The sequence below is a fragment of the Callorhinus ursinus genome, unplaced genomic scaffold, assembly GCF_003265705.2.
Source record: "Callorhinus ursinus isolate GAN/ISIS: 27379988/994484 unplaced genomic scaffold, GSC_fseal_2.0 scaffold6, whole genome shotgun sequence".
NCBI classification, from domain to species: domain Eukaryota; kingdom Metazoa; phylum Chordata; class Mammalia; order Carnivora; family Otariidae; genus Callorhinus; species Callorhinus ursinus.
Window position 1 is genome coordinate 21,549,906 of NW_027397068.1, and position 16,678 is coordinate 21,566,583.

The 16,678-nt window shown below is 37.4% G+C and overlaps 1 non-coding gene across 1 annotated transcript; it reads left to right on the forward strand.

Annotated features, from left to right (window-relative positions):
• Window positions 1-12,543: 12,543 nt before the first annotated feature.
• LOC112819471 (small nucleolar RNA ACA64) lies at window positions 12,544-12,669 on the forward strand. Its single transcript, XR_003206865.1, has one exon. It is a non-coding gene; the product is annotated as a small nucleolar RNA ACA64 (small nucleolar RNA).
• The last annotated feature ends 4,009 nt before the right edge of the window (window positions 12,670-16,678 follow it).

Sequence of the window (16,678 nt, forward strand, 5' to 3'; positions counted from 1 at the left end):
TTCCTGTTATTGATGTAGGAAAGACGTTATTAGGGTTCGAAGCCGTCAGCCGAGAAAGAATTCTTGAGACGTCTTTGGTGCCAAAAGGTGATTTTATGAAAGCACCAGGACAGGACCTGTGGGCAGAAAGAGCCGCTGCACCGGGGTCATGGCTGATTATGTGCTTTCAGGTTGGGAGGGGGTTAGGGATCGCGTAAGTCTCTAAGGAATTTTGGAAGCAAGGTTTCCGGGACCTTCAGGGGGCTAGCTACTGTTGGGGAAAGGTCATTGATTACCGTCTAATAAAGCCTTAGTCACGAGACCCTTCAGATGTATATCGGTGGGCCATACGCTTGCGGGCTGATTGCCAACATGCATCTTGGGGGGTTTAGAGATAAAGGAAGTTTCCAAAGGAACTTTTATACGTTAAAGTAGACTTACAGGATCCTGGTGGTGGGGGGAGGGTTTCGGGCTAGGATTGCCTTTTGCCCTTAGCAAAGTATTAACAGGGAGGCAGTTGAGTCCCTGGAGGCATGTCACTCCGCCTGTTTCAAGGACTTGTCCGTGGGCTCTAGGGCGTAAGGAAATTTAATCATTTTTCTTCTGCCTTTGGTTCCCACATCATTATCATGAAACTTATGTTCTAGTTGGGAGCAATGACTTTAAAAATCACTAGTACATACACAATAATAAAACAGGGTAATTGCAGATATTGATAAATAAATAAGATACGAAGGAAAAGGAAGGGAAGTAAAGGAAAAGGAATAGAATGAGTTGGCGAATCAAGGCCTCTCTGAACGCAGTAACATTTTGGCAGTCATCCGATGCTCAAGAATAAGCCCGCCAGGGCTCAGTTTTCCGTAATGGCAGACTTAGTTTGTTTCTTACCAACCCTCCCGCTGGGAATAACTATGAAGCTGGAATAAATAAAACAATATATTTGATGGCTTCAGAGGGATATCAAGACAGTGAGGCTGTGTGAGGAGAAACACAGAAATGAATCCAACATTTGGCATCAGTTTTCCCCTTGAGGCATTTGCTGATTCAAAAGTGGCAACTGAGAAACTGAAGTTAAAACCTTGGCTTAGAGGACAAACTGAGCTGAAATTTTAGCAGTCTCTGGATGCTGCCAGAGTCTGGAGCTTTCTGCGGAGAAGCCCCGGTAAATACCTGAAGGTATTAGTTGGAACCCCAAAGGGCTAATCTCTAGGAGAAAGGGTATATTAGTAATAAACTACCCCTCACAATAATGGAGGCCCAATTTTAAATTAGATCAGTGCCTGATTAGATTATGGTAATCTCCGCCTAGCCTAGCTGCCTGCCAAGAGCAATTGTAAATCCTCTCTGGTGGAAGATAACATCATTTAGAGCTTTCACAGTATTTGGCACTCAATCTAAAGTAACTGGATGTATAAAAATACCAGAACTGAATGAAAGCCAAGAGAAAAAAAAAAAATCTGAGCAACAGAACATACAGAAGAGTCATATATTGGGATTATGAAATTATCAAACTTGGAATTTAAAGTAATATGATTAAGATGCTTTATAAGTTAAGTATGAAGATATTTAGATAGAGAAGAAAAGTATAAGAAAAAGAATACATAGAATTTCTAGAACTGGAAAGACAACTGAAATTAATAATTGAATAAATAGTTTATCATCAGTTTAATCAAAACTGAAGAGAGAATTGGTGAACTGGAATATAGATCAGAAGAAAATATCCAGACTGAAGCACAGAGAGGTAAAAGAATGGAAAACACACACAAATAAGTGCATGTTATATGGTTTAGGGTGAAAAGTTCCAACATGTATAAAATTATAGTCCCAGAATGAGCAGAGACAAGATATGGCAGAAACTACATTTGAAGAGATAATGGCTAAGAAAGATTTAGGAAGCCTCTACTAATTCCAAGCAGGATGAATACAAAGAAAACCATACATGGGGACAGTATAATTAAACTGCTGAAAACCAAAGACAAAGAAGCAATATATAAGCAGTGAGAGAAAAAAAGGCATATTATCTTCTACAGAACAATAGAATGGCAAAGGAATTTTCTCTTCAAAGTGCCAAAGGAAAATAACATCCAATCCATAATTCTATACTCAGTGAAAATATCTTTCAAAAATTAGGCAATATTAAACCATCTTCAAATAAAAAGTAAAAAAAAAAAAAATTATCTCAGAGTGACAAATCGGAGGGGGAGACGAACCATGAGAGACTATGGACTCTGAGAAACAAACTGAGGGTTTTACAGGGGAGTGGGGTGGGGGGATGGGTCAGCCTGGTGATGGGTATTAAAGAGGGCATGTATTGAATGGAGCACTGGGTGTTATATGCACACAATGAATCATGGAACACTACATCAAAAACTAATGATGTAATGTATAGTGATTAACATAACAATAAAAAACTTAAAAAAAATTGTCCCCAGCAGAATCAAACTAAAGATATACTCAAGGGTATACTTTACACAAAGCAAATGATCACAGGTGGAAGCATGGGGCTGCAAAAAAGAATGAAAAAAACTGGAAAGGGAAGATATATGAGTATATGAGTATTGATAAGATAAAATAACATTGTTTATGAAAGCATGAAAACAATAATGTATTTCTTGTGCAGTTTAATAATTGTGTGTGTATGTACTGTACAAGGTGCTTACCAAAACTCTGTTCTAGTTACTATGTCTGTATAACAGATAACTCCAAAACTTTATGGCTTAAAATAATAACAATGTGTACTTTGCTGACATTTGGGCAGGCATTTGCAGAGTGGCTTATTTCTGCTTCAGTTGGTATCAGCTAGAGTGGCTCAAAGGCTAGGAACTAGAATCATCTGGAGGCTTGCTCTTATGTCTGGCAGTTGATGCTGGCTGTTGGCTGAGACCTTTGCTTGGGCTGTTGATGAGAATACTTTATTCTGTATGGCAAGTGGGTTCCAAAAGGAGCTGCTTCACACCCACATGCTCCCCCCACCCCACCACATACACAGAGAGAGAGAGGGAGAGAGAGAGAAAGATCAATCTGATGGAAAATTATTCCAGCAGAGGAAACAGCAAGTACAAGTGTTCTGAGGTGGGAATTATTTCATGTGTTCAAGAGACAGAACAGAGAGCAGTGAGACTGAATGAGGGATGACACAGTGGTATAAGAAAATGCTGGAGCTGGTCAGAAGAAACAGGTAGGAGCATTTCAAGTTTCAATCAGTAAATAGTATTGTGGCAGATGCCAGCTAATCTGCTGGCTTGAGCAACCCCATGTGTATAAGTATTTCCTATATAAGGATCCCCAAGAAGAGGACACAATTTATTAGATTTGGGGATATTCTCTTTGTGAACATACGTAAAAGCTGTTCATTAAACATTTATCATCAGGTACATTCTGATTTTTAAAATTTAAAAATAACATTACATTTCAGAAAAGGAAAGGAACTTTCTGAGTACACTGTATTGGGTAAATAACCTAGTCATATATTATACTAACGATATGCAACTTAACTAGCATACACATTTTGCAGCCATTACTGAAATCTCAGTGGATGAGATATTACCTGGCATGATATGCTAAGGATTTGAAGATAACCAGATCTGAACACAAACCATGGGAGATTACTAACAACTTACTCTTACTAACATCTGCTACTTAAAAAAAAAAAAAAAAATCAGCCTAAGTAGAAAAAAAATAGCGAATGAAAATGTTACTAGAGATAGCTTCTCTTCCCCTCACTCTCATTCACCCTCAATCTCATTCTTGGGTCAAGCTAAACCACACAGTTGAAGAGATAAGACCATACTTCATCTGACATAAATGGACTTGAAATACTACGGGGGAAAAATTGGAGCAAAAAGAAGTATTTTTTTCCTTCTATAGGGTCTAACTCTGTAGCCTTTAATTGGATTGCTTCAAAGAGAGAAAAAGGCCCTTTAGCAGCTTTCAGAGTGCCTGACAAACAGTCTTTTGAGGTGTTCTGCTTAAATGCCTCGCTTTAATGGCTTTAATCATAAATTCAGTTTTCTGGCAGGAGATAAATTCCTTCAGAATGTTTCTCCAATCCAAATAAATGCAGAATTACTGAGTGCCCTGATGCCATTATTTGATTTACAAACTGAAAAGAGTATAATCCTTTGTGGGATATTTACTGTCAAAACAAAATAACCTTTTTATCTGGAGATCCCATGTTTTGGGGGGTCCATCTTGCCTTTCTTTTAGTTGGAATCTCTGTTCCTTTCTTACCAAGAGAGGACCTATTCTAAAGAACATAGTCAATCCTGTAGGACCAACACACGTAGAACCCAACTCACATCCAGTGAGTCCTCACATCCTACAAATTAGTCAGTCTTTGCTCTGGGGTACCACAACAAGTAACCCTTAGAGAACTTTCTCATTGTTTTGTAATTGATTATTCTTTACCTGGGCTGTGGGGTCCTTAAGAACAGGGACAGTTGCTTCTCTTTCATTTTTCTCTTGTAGCACCAACATGGTCCCTGGTGTACAGGGGAGACATGAAGGAAACCTGCTGATTGTATGGCCTTAACTTCAACATACAGTCACCACATATCTTCACACATTCCACGCTTTTTGTTACAGGGTGTCTTTTATTAGCTATAACATGACTCATAAAGTTACAATGAATATTAAGGAAAAGTACAGATTAATTATCTGACAGAACAAAATGTCATGACACTTTCAAAATGATTCATTACAAACAAAAGCAGCCAGAATAAGTACTATAACTGAAATCCTTTCTTTTCAGTGGATGTGTTGACAGAAAAAATTATCCTGGATTATCCCACCACAATAAAGCATATGTTATTTGATTTCCTGTCACAATTAAAGGAATTGATATGTGTAACACTGTTCAACTTACTTTCAACACAAGTAGTTCAAACTCATGAGTAAGTATCTTATGACTGTGAAAATTATTTGATATTGTATTCCAGCTTTGAAAGATGCTTTGTGCTTCACATTAAAAATAAAAAGGACAAATAAGTAGGTTATTAATAGGCATTTGCCTCTGGGGCACCAATCTCCTATATATTTATTCACCTTATTTTAGGAGGATTAGAATCAAGATTAAATGATGAAAGATCTTATATGAATAATTCTTATATTCATATGAATAAAGTAGAAGCTACAACACTCAAAACGATGACAAATACTGATTCTTATTTTAAAAAATCCACAAAAAACAAGTTGTTTTAATCTATTCAGAATAAAAGTAAATTTTTGCTTAGTGTATAACATTTGTTAGTTTTTCTCTGAATCTGACCTTACCTTTTAAATTATTTAAAAAATTTCCAACAAAAATAAAAAGCTACTTTAACTTTATTTGTATTCTACCTTAATGTACAAATAGATTGTGATGGTGTATATGGAAACTATACAAAACAACTGGTAAATAGATGAAGTGGTTGAGACAGAAAAAAAAATTGACAGAAGAAAGAAATAACAAGACAGAGGATCATAGGAGAAGGGAAGGAAAAATGAAACAAGACGAAACCAGAGAGGGAGACAAACCATAAGAGACTCTTAATCTCAGGAAACAAACTGAGGGTTGCTGGAGTGGAAGGCAATGGGAGGGATGGGGTGGCTGGGTGATGGACATTGGGGATGGGATGTGCTATGGTGAGCACTGTGAATTGTGTAAGACTGTTGAATCACAGACCTGTACCCCTGAAACAAATAATACATTAGGTGTTAATTAAAAAAAAAAAAAAGAATGGGTGAACACAAAGAATGTAGTCATAATGGCTTAAGTGGTTGTCAGAAAGCCAGCAGGAAGTGCAGAAGGGAGGTAAAATAGACAATTATTATTTAATGCCTTTATTGCTAAAATAAATTGAATATATAATTTTTGCATATTTGATGCAGTTTGAGTTGAATCTAACTGTAATATTTTATTGATTGTATCACAGTCATGAGTATGTTGAAAAAATAAAAAGTCTGTTTCTTTGTTCTTTTGGTAGTCTGGTTAAAAGTGACTTTTTTTTTTTTAATCTGTTATCTCAGAGAACAAAGAATGTGACATTTGTGAAAACATTCCCTGCCCTTTGGGGATATTCTTAGGAGTGAAGTTGCTGGGTGTGCACATATTAAACTTTTAGTATATACTGCAAACTGACTTCCAAACAAGTTGCATCAGTGTATACTTCCACCAACATTGTATGAGAGTTTTGACTTCTCCCCATCATTGATCCATATACACTTAGTATAATTTGTCTTTTTCAGGGTGTCTATACTGATATCTTATTGTGCTTTCAATTTGTATGTACTTATGTATGTATGTATGCATTTATTTTTAAAGAGAGATGTCTTGTAGTAATATGAATTGGACTGGGGAGAGTACACACAGGATGCAGACTTATTAGGACGTTGGAGCTTGGATATAACAGGGCAATAAGAATCAATGAGGTTGAAAGGCAGGATAACTGGAATAATGAAAATGATCTTTTCAAAGATGGGGATACAGTCAACGAAAGGCTTTTGGGGAGAAGATGGTGAAGATACTTGAGTTTGAGGTATAATGATACTTTACGTGAGGTTACCATGGCTTCAGACTTCTCAGAGGATTGCCATTCCCAGATCAGTAAAGAACACTGTTTTGAAATTAATTAATTAATTTTAGCCATTCTGACAGGTGCGAGATGATAGCTCATTGTAGTTTTGACTTGTAGTTCCCTGAAGTTGAGTGATGTTGAGCATCTTTTCATGTGTCTGTTAGCCATCTTCTAGTGTCTTCTTTGGAAAAATATCTATTCATGTCTTCTGCCCATTTTTAAACTGCATTATTTGTTTTGAGGGTGTTGAGTTTTATAAGGTCTTCATGTATTTTGGATACTAACTTTTTATTCGATATGTCATTTGCAAGTATCTTCTCCCACTCCGAAGGTTGCCTTTTAGTTTTATTTTTTCCTTTGCTGTGCAGAAGCTTTTTATCTTGATGAAGTCCCAATAGTTTATTTTTGCTTTTGTTTTCCTTGCCTCTGGAGATATGTCTAGTAAGAAGTTGCTATAGTCGATGTCAAAGAGGTCATTGCCTGTGTTCTCCTCTAGGATTTTGATGGTTTCTTGTCTCACATTTAGGTCTTTCATCTATTTTGCATTTATTTTTGTGTATGGTGTAAGAACGTGGTCCAGTTTCACTCTTCTGCATGTGACTGTCCAGATTTTCCAACACCATTTGTTGATGAGACTTTTTTCCATTGGATATTGTTTCTTGATTTGTCGAAGATTAGTTGGCCATACAGTTGTGGGTCCATTTCTGGGTTTTCTATTCTGTTCCACTGATCTATGTGTCTGTTTTTGTGCCAGTACCATGCTGTCTTGATGGCTACAGCCTTCAAGTTGTAATAGAACTTGAAGCCCAGAATTTTGATGCCTCCAGCTTTGCTTTTCTTTTTCAATATTGCTTTGGCTATTTGGGATCTTCTGTGGTTCCATACAAATTTTAGGATTGTTTTTTCTAGTTCTGTGGAAAATGCTGGTGGTATTTTGATAGGGATGATAGTAAATGTATAGATTGCTTGGGGTAGTATAGACATTTTAATAATATTTTTCTCCCAATCCATGAGGATGGGATGTTTTTCCATTTCTTTGTGTCTTCTTCAATTTCTTTCATCAGTGTTTTATAATTTTCAGAATACAGATCTTTTGCCTCTTTGGTTAGATTTACTCCTAGGTATCTTATTGTTTTGGGTGTACTAGTAAATGGGATTGATTCCTTTAATTCTCTTTCTGCTGCTTCATTATTGGTGTATGGAAATGAAGCAAACTTTTGCACATTTATTTATATATCTTGTGACTTTACTGAATTTGTGTATCAGTTCTAGAAATTTTTTGGTGGAGCTTTTTGGATTTTTCTATATAGAATATCATGTTGTCTGCAAATAGTGAAAGTTTGACTTCTTCCTTGTCAATTTGGATGCCTTTTATTTCTTTTTGTTGTCTGATTGCTGAGGCTAGGATTTCCAGTACTAGTTAAATAACAGAGGTGAGAGTGGACATCCCTGTCTTGTTCCTGACCATAGAGGAAAAGCTCTCAGTTTTTCCTCATTGAGGATGTTAGCTGTAGGTCTTTTGTATATGACCTTTATTACATTGAGGTATGTCCTCTGTTTCCCTACTTTGTTGAGGGTTTTTATCAAGAAAGGATTTTGTGCTTTGTTAAATGCTTTTTCTGCATCTTTTGAGGGGACCATATGATTCTTTACTTTATTAATGTGATGTATCACATTGATTGATTTGCGAATATTGAACCACCCGTAAATCCCACTTGATCATGGTGAATAATTCTTTTAATGTACTGTTGGATTCAATTTTCTAGCATTTTGTTGAGAATCTTTGCATCCATGTTTATCAGGGTTATTGGTCTCTAAGTTCTCTTTTTTAGTGGAGTCTTTGTCTGGTTTTGGAATCAGGGTAATGCTGACTTCATAGAATGAGTTTGGAAGTTTTGCTTCCATTTCTATTTTTTGGAATAGTTTGAGAAGAATAGATATTAACTCTTCTTTAAATGTTTGGAAGAATTCCCCCGTGAAGCCATATGGCCCTGGACTTTTGTTTGTTGGGAGATTTTTTTATTACTGATTCAATTTCTTTGCTGGTTATGGGTCTGTCCAAGTTTTCTATTTCTTCTTGTTTCAGTTTTGGTAGTTTATATGTTCCTAGGAATTTATCCATTTCTTCCAAATTGTCTTATTTGTTGGCATATCATTTTTCATAATATTCTCTTATAATGCTTGTATTTCTGTGGTATTGGTTGTTATTTCTGCTCTCTCATTTGTTATTTTATTTATTTAGGTCCTTTTTCTTTTCTTTTTGATAAGTCTGGCTAGGGGTTTATCACTTTAATTGTGTCAAAGAACCAGCTCCTTGTTTCATTGATCTGTTCTACTGGTTTTTTTTGTTTGTTTCTGTATCATTTATTTCTGCTCTAATCTTTATTATTTTCCTTCTTCTGCTGCCTTTAGGCTTCATTTGTTGTTCTTTTTCTAGCTCCTTTAGGTGTAAGGTTAAGTTGCTTATTTGAGATTTTTCTTGCTTCTTGACATAGGCCTGTATTGCTATATACTTCCCTCTTATGACCACTTTTGCTGCATCCCAAAGGTTTTGGACTATCATGTTTTCATTTTCATTAGTTTCTATGTATTTTTTAATTTCCTCTATAATTTCCTGGTGACCTGTTCATTCTTTAGTAGGATGTTCTTTAACTTCTATATATTTGTGGTCTTTCCAGATATTTTCTTGTGGTTGACTTCAAGTTTCATAGCATTGTGATCTGAAAATATCATGGTATGATCTCAATCTTTCTGTACTTGTTGAGGTCTGATTCGTGACCTAGTACATGATCTATTCTGGAGAATGTCCCATGTGTGCTCGAAAGAATGTGTATTCTGCTGCTTTAGGATGAAATGTTCTGAAGATATCTGTTAAATCCATCTGGTCCAGAGTGTCATTCAAAGCCCTTGTTTCCTTGTTGATTTTCTGCTTACATGATCTGTCCCTTGCTATAAGTGGGATATTAAAGTCCCCTACTATTATTGTATTATTATCAATGAGTTCCTTTATGTTTGTTATTAATTGTTTTATATATTCGGCTGCTCCTAAGTTGGGGGCATAAGTATTTACAATTGTTAAATCTTCTATTGGAAAGACCCCTTTATTATGATATAGTACCCTTCATCTCTTGTTAGTCTTTGGTTTAAAATCTAGTTTGTTTGATATAACTATGGGGCTACTTGAGCTTTCTTTTGATGTCCACTGGCATGGTATATTTTTCTCCAATCCCTCACTTTCAATCTGCTGGTCTAAAATGAGTCTCTTGTAGGCAATATATAGATAGGTCTTATATTTCTATCCATTCTGATACCCTCTGTCTTTGGACCAGAGCATTTAAGCCACTTACATTTAGAGTGATTGTTGATAGATATGTATTTGTGCCATTTTATTACTTGTTTTGTTATTGTTTCCAGAGATTTTCTCTGATCCCTTCTAGTCTTTGTCACTTTTGGTCTTTCTTTCCCACTTTAATATTTCTTGCAGGGCTGGTTTAGTGGTCATGAACTCCTTTAGTTTTTGTTTGTCTGAGAAACTCTTTATTTTTCCTTCTATTCTGAATGATAGCCTTGCTGGATGGAGTATTCTTAGCTGCATATTTTTTCCCCATTCAGCATGTTGAATATATCATGCCACTTCTTTCTGGCTTGCCAGGTTTCAGTGGATAGCACCGCTGTTAACCTTACTTATCTTCCCTAGTCATTTAGGGACTTCCCTTGTCTTGCTGCTTTTAGGATTTTTTTTCTTTATCTCTGTATTTTGCAAATTTCACTATAATAGGTCTTCGTGTTGGCCTGCTTTTGCTGACTTTGATGGGAGTTCTCTGTGCCTCCTGGATCTGGATATCTGTTTCCTCCCCTAGTTTAGGGAAGTTTTCAGCTATAATTTCCTCAGACAAACTTTTTGCTCCCTTTTCTCTTGTCTTCTTCTTCTGGGACTCCTGTAATGTGAATGTTATTACTCTTGGAGTCACTGAGTTCCCTGTTTACTTCCATGATCCAAGATTTTTCTTTACTTCTTGTTCAGCTTTATTATTTTCCATAATTCTATCTTCTATGTCACTTTTTCATTCCTTTTCTTCTTCCATCCTTGTGGTCATTACATCCAGTTGGTTTTGAATCTTGGTTATTGCATTTTTCATTTCAGCCTGATTGGTTTTTAGCTCCTTTGTCTCTGTGGTAAAAACCTCCCTGATGTCTTCTGTGCTTTTTTCAAGCCCAGCTAGTGTCTTGATGATTATTGCTTTGAATTCTGGATCAGACATATGACTTATATCTACTTTGATCAGATCCCTTGCCATGACCTTTTCCTATTCTTTCTTTTGGAATGAATTCCTCCATCTTGCATTTTGTCTGGGTCTCTGTCTTATTCTGTGTGTTAGGAAAGTCTAATATGTTTCCTGCTCCTGAGAGTAATGGCTTTATGAAGAAGAGTTCATATAATGTCCAGGGCCTGGCACTTCAGGAAATGTCTCTGGTGTGTGCTGTGTATACCCTGCTGCTATGTTATGGCTGCTCTATCCCCCAGGTCAGTCCTCTGCAGAGTTTTTCCTTGCCTGTAGTGGGTAGTGTTTGGACCTTGGTCAGAGCGTGGCGAGTTTATCTTAGGTGTGCTCTGGTCTGCTTGCTAAGAGAGACCTGATGCTATTTCCACTGGAACTAAAGCTCTGCAAAACTCTGTAGTCAGTAGACATGGTACATATAGGGATTTGTACTGGTCTTCCCGGAGAAGGGCCTACTGTGGTGATCATTAGGCACACTTGCCCTAGAAAAACAGTACCAAAGGAATGCAGGGGGGTGAGGCTTGGTGTAAGCAGGTTAGGCAGCCAGTGTTGGCACTGTGCTGTTTACTGATGTTAGTTTATGCTGAGGGGTAGGGCAGGGAAATGGCACCAACCAGCTCCTTTGTCCATGGAAAAGGGAGTCTGTGCTTGCTGCTCTCATGGAAGCACTTTCAGAGCAGTGAATAATTTCCCCTCCTGTGTCACTGATTTCACACTGTCAGTCTCTGGGTTGCTTGTCTGCCTAGAGCAGTGCATTGCACCTTGGGCTCTACACTAGCCAGGCCTGCTGTCTTTTAAAATTCCAAGCTTTAGGGACTAGTGTGGCGGGGACCTGTACTGGTCCTCTGGGAAAAGTTCTCCCCGCACTGAGATGGATGCAGATTTGTCCCAGAAGGGCATTTGCACCAGAGTGCAGGGGCTTTGGATTTGGAACAATATGGCTAAATTGCCAGCATCCTGGTTAGCTGCCCTCAGCAGGTGTCTCTGCGCCTATGCTGAGGGGCAGGGGAGGGAAATGGCCCCCCTTGGTTCTTTTGTCCCCAGGGAAGCAATGCCACCTTTCAGAGATGTGCTCCAAAAAGTACAAACAGTCTCCCCCCGCCCCATACCTCTTGGACAATCCTTAGATCATGCAGTCTGCCCAGCGGTTGTTTGCCTGCCTCTGCACAAGGAATAGGGCAGCATCCTCAGATCTCTATCACAGTCAAGCCTGGGACCTCCGAAATTCCAGTCTTTGAGCCCTGCTGGTTGCAAAAACTCATGAAATTCATCCCCTCTTGTTTCCCCAGATCAACGGTTTTGGGGGAAGTGTTCTCCTGTGCTTATCTTGGCACACTCCACTGTCTCCCCTTTCTCTGGGACTAGGGCTTCCTCCCCTCTGCAACACTCATGATCCCGTTTCTTTGCCAAACCACTCCTCTGCACTTCCTACTTTCCTCAAAGTGGTCTCTTCTTTCCCTCTAGTTGTGCAGTTTGTTCTATTAGCCCTCAGTTCAATTTCTTGAGTATTCAGAATGATTTGATAATCATCTAGCTGTGTTCGAGGAGGAGGCAAGCCTAGGGTTTTCCTACTACACTGCCATCTTGGCTCTCCCCTTATTTGTTTTTCTAAGAATTTTGAAATCTAAAATCACAGAAACAATAATATTTTTAAATAACAAGGAGCATTTCTTTGAAAACATTATTTACCACTTATATCAAGTATCTTAAAAATGTTAATTTTCTTCTGCATTGGTTAAAAATCACCTGCGGCTTTGGCTGTGCCTGTGGGTGAGATTTGGCACCCAGAGCCACAGGAGGCCTCAGCTCACTGCCTCTCATGGGTGTGGGGAGGTGAAACCCAGGCCCCAACCTGCTTGTCATCTTGTGGGCCTGGTGCCCACCACACATGCTCTGGCCTCTGACCCCTGACCCTGTGTTCTGCCGACAGGACATCAGTGTCCAATGGTGAGTACCATGCCACCAGGACTGCAGAGGGAAGGGGACCTCTGCTCGCAATCCTCAATAAAGCTGTTGGTCTGAAAAAAAATGTTAATTTTCTTTCTTTCAGTACTATAACGCAATCCTAAGGAGATTTTCAAAATGCAAAGATTTTATCAAAAAGGTGTTCAAATTAAGGTGTTATTTGAGATATCACCTCATCCCAGTCAGAATGGCTAAAATTAAGGTATTATTTCTATAGCTAAATTATAATACATTTAACACATAGAAAAATACTGATGATATGGTGTTTAATAATAAGGTAGGAATCAAATGGCATAACCAGTACCAGAACTTAAGCAGTACCTGTCTTTGGGGTGACTGGATGGCTCAGTCTGTTAAGCATCTGCCTTTGGCTCAGGTCATGATCTCAGGATCCTGGGATTGAGCCCTGCATCAGGCTCCCTGCTCAGCCGGTTGCCTGCTTTTCTCTCTGCCCCTCTCCCACGCTTGTTCTCTCTCTCAATCTCTGTCTAAAATAAAGAAATAAAATCTTAAAAAAAAAAAACAAATAAACAATACCTGTTTTTAGCTGGTTTATTATAAATGATTTTTATTTTCTTCTTTATATTTTTCTGTATTTAAATTTTATTTTAAATGAATTTAATTAAATTTAAAAACTATTCAAAAAATAAATATTATTTGAATATGTCACCATAAAACTATTTTGTTGCCTCTCAAACTTCTGAAAGGAAATTAACCAAGAACTTTGCTTTTCAGGATCGTAGATTGAGGGCAAAAAAGAATAATGCATCATAATTAGAATTTAAAAAATTATCTTAGAATAAATGCCTTTCCAACTTGGTATTTGAAATGTTTGTCTACATTAGTATTCCCAAATTTCAGTATTGATTATAATTATCTATCTTTCAAATTTATATTATAAAATTCTGAGAATTATTATAACTTTATTTTAATTTAGGAAATTATTGTGAGCATTTTTGTTTTGTTTGTTTTTGTATGAGTTGGAATCTACTTTATAGGGAAAAGCACTTTGCTAGTGACTCCAAAATGGACAATGTTTATAATTTTGAAGGTTTTGATTGTTATTTTTTATTTTCATGGCACAATACAAGCTAGAGTACCATGTTTCTGAAGTGCTGAGGCTGGAGTATTTTGCCATAAAGTAATTAAATATAACCGATTACACACAGGGCAAGTTACAAACTTTCTCCATAGTCTCAGGTGGTGTATGTCCTTGACTTTCTCTTCAGTGTCTGGGATGTCCTGATAACCTAGGCGTACTGATCCCCTTCTTAGTTTCCTCGGTGAGACAGGGTTACTGACAGGTAGATTAACATGTTCTGGACTTAAAAGAATTTGTCTTTTGACTTGGAATGGGGCTCTTCTCACTTCTTGTAGGATGGTGGTTTCTGAAAGAGAGTAAACTAACCAACACAAATAGTGTCCTTAATCTTCATTTGTCAAAGCTGTGGGTGTTCTGCTTCTTCGATTTACATAATAAAAAGTTAAATAATTTTCTGCAAGATTCAATTTCTACAAATTTTCTATTTTTAAGTTGTGCAAAGAAGTTTTTATAACTTAGTTGGTAGTAAGTAAGTAAGAAAAACAGTTCAGTGTTTATTTGAATCTGCTGTAAATAACATTATTTGCCTTATTTATATATTCCTTTCCCTTCCAATTTATCTATAGCAATTACTGAAATATTATAAGATGGCCAGGACTAATTTTGTAATGATAATGAAAATTCAGGAGCCGGAAAGTCTATGTTTTAATTAGGTCCACATGTTTCCTAAGAAATTTTCTTAAAAACACATGTAAAATTAATTTATACCTTAAACAAGTAAAGATTAAATTCTTCTGTCTGTTAGTAAATATATGCAGTTACTAGACTTGTATTTGATTAAAAGGTATAATCTCTTTTCTATACAGCTGCCTTATTCAGTTTCATTGACAATTCCCAAAGGTGGTCCTAGAAATTTCAAAAGCTTTTGAGTTAAAAAAAAAAACAAAAAACTTTTGAGTTTGAAACTACTCTATGCTCTTTTCTATTTGATTAAGGATTCAATTTCTTTTTCTAAATGAGTTATTTTTGTCCCCGGTGATATTACTGAGTTAGTTGTTATCATTAAATAATCACTTATAGATATCACCTAGGTTAGATTTCAGTGTTTGAAACCAATTTGCTGATTGCCTAATAAATGCACATTACTATCCCTATTTCTAGGAATCAGGGGACTGTGATGCTTGATGGGGGTCAAAGAAATAGAATTTATGTCCCTTATGTTTGAGAAATGTAGTTTCTTCTCAAAAGAAGTGTTTTTCCCTAATAAACTGAAATAATATAAAAAGGGGTAACTCTCAGTTTGTTTCCTGAGATTAAGAGGGTTACTGGAGTGGTGGGGCGTGGGAGGGATGGGGTGGCTGGGTGATAGACATTGGGGAGGGTATGTGCTATGGTGAGTGCTGTGAATTGTGTAAGACTGTTGAATCACAGACCTGTACCTCTGAAACAAATAATATATTATATGTTAAAAAAAAAAAAGAAGAAGATAGCAGGAAGGGGAAACTGAAGGGGAGGAAATCGGAGGGGGAGACGAACCATGAGAGACAATGGACTCTGAGAAACAAACTGAGGGTTCTAGAGGGGAGGGGGTGCGGGGATGCGTTAGCCTGGTGATGGGTATTAAGGAAGGCACGTACTGCATGGAGCACTGGGTGTTATACGCAAACAATGAATCATGGAACACTACATCAAAAACAAATGATGTAATGTATGGTGATTAACAACATAATAAAATAAAATTTATAAAAAAGGGGTAACTCAGTTTAGCAAGAAGAAAGTGTTTCTTTTTTCTGAAATAGTATTCGGCTTTATTACTTGCATCACTTAGGCTCTAGAAGGAAACAAACAGTACACTCCACTCTGGTAATTAGGCTCAGTTAATGAATGGGCTATTTGTAGGATGTGGGCAGAATTAGGGCAAATCAACCAGGCTAACCACCATGGGAGATCTATAGGAGATCTGCATTGGATAAGGAAAGGACTGGTTACTAGAATCCTGAGAGAGTTGTAGCTGAAGGACCAGGCCAGAGGACCAGGCCAGAGCTGTGGGTGTGGATAGACGTGTAGCCATGGCTAACCTGCCTGCATCTGGCAAAGAGGGAGCCAGGGGCATAAGTACGGCCACCTCTTTCCTTCCACCTTTTGAATGGCTACTGGTGCCTTTCACTGGTCAAACCCAAGCAGAATCCAGAAGGCAAAGCGTACAGGTTGGCCTCCTGGTTATAGAGCATGGTGGAGAAGGATGGAAAACATATGTGGAGGAGATTCAACACCACATCTAGCATTTGACCATGAATTTTGAGATAGTACAGATGTAGCATGGTTCTTTAGTGTTATCAGGAAGAAAATAAGGTGCACTTAACAAGTTTTTATACTTGAAATGCAAGTGGCTTAATATTAAGTTGCCAAAACAATATTGGAACAATTTTAGAATAAGGTCCTAAAGATAAATAAATGGCATTTTACAGTCAGTGGAATAATACGTGATCCATTAGTACATGATCCATCCTCAGTTTTCATGAGTCACTGTGATTTTTAGCTTAAAAACTGTAGCATGTTGGAGGTAGACTCATACCAAGCTCTCCAGATTCAGTGGGGGAGGGATTAGGTAAAGAGGTTTAGGTTAACAGTAGCTAAGATGAAGAGTTATAGGTAACATGTTTTACACCAGTCTCCTGTACTATTTCTAAGGTCAATAGTATTGCTTGCCATGCCTTAATCATTATGCAGTGTTGTGCAGAAAATTCGTTTTGGTTTGGCTCATGTATAGATAGTGACAGTCTTAAATTGCACAGGGCAAAAGATAAAACAGCGAGAAATCTTAGATTATAGAAATAAGTCAGTGCTATGTTCAAGAG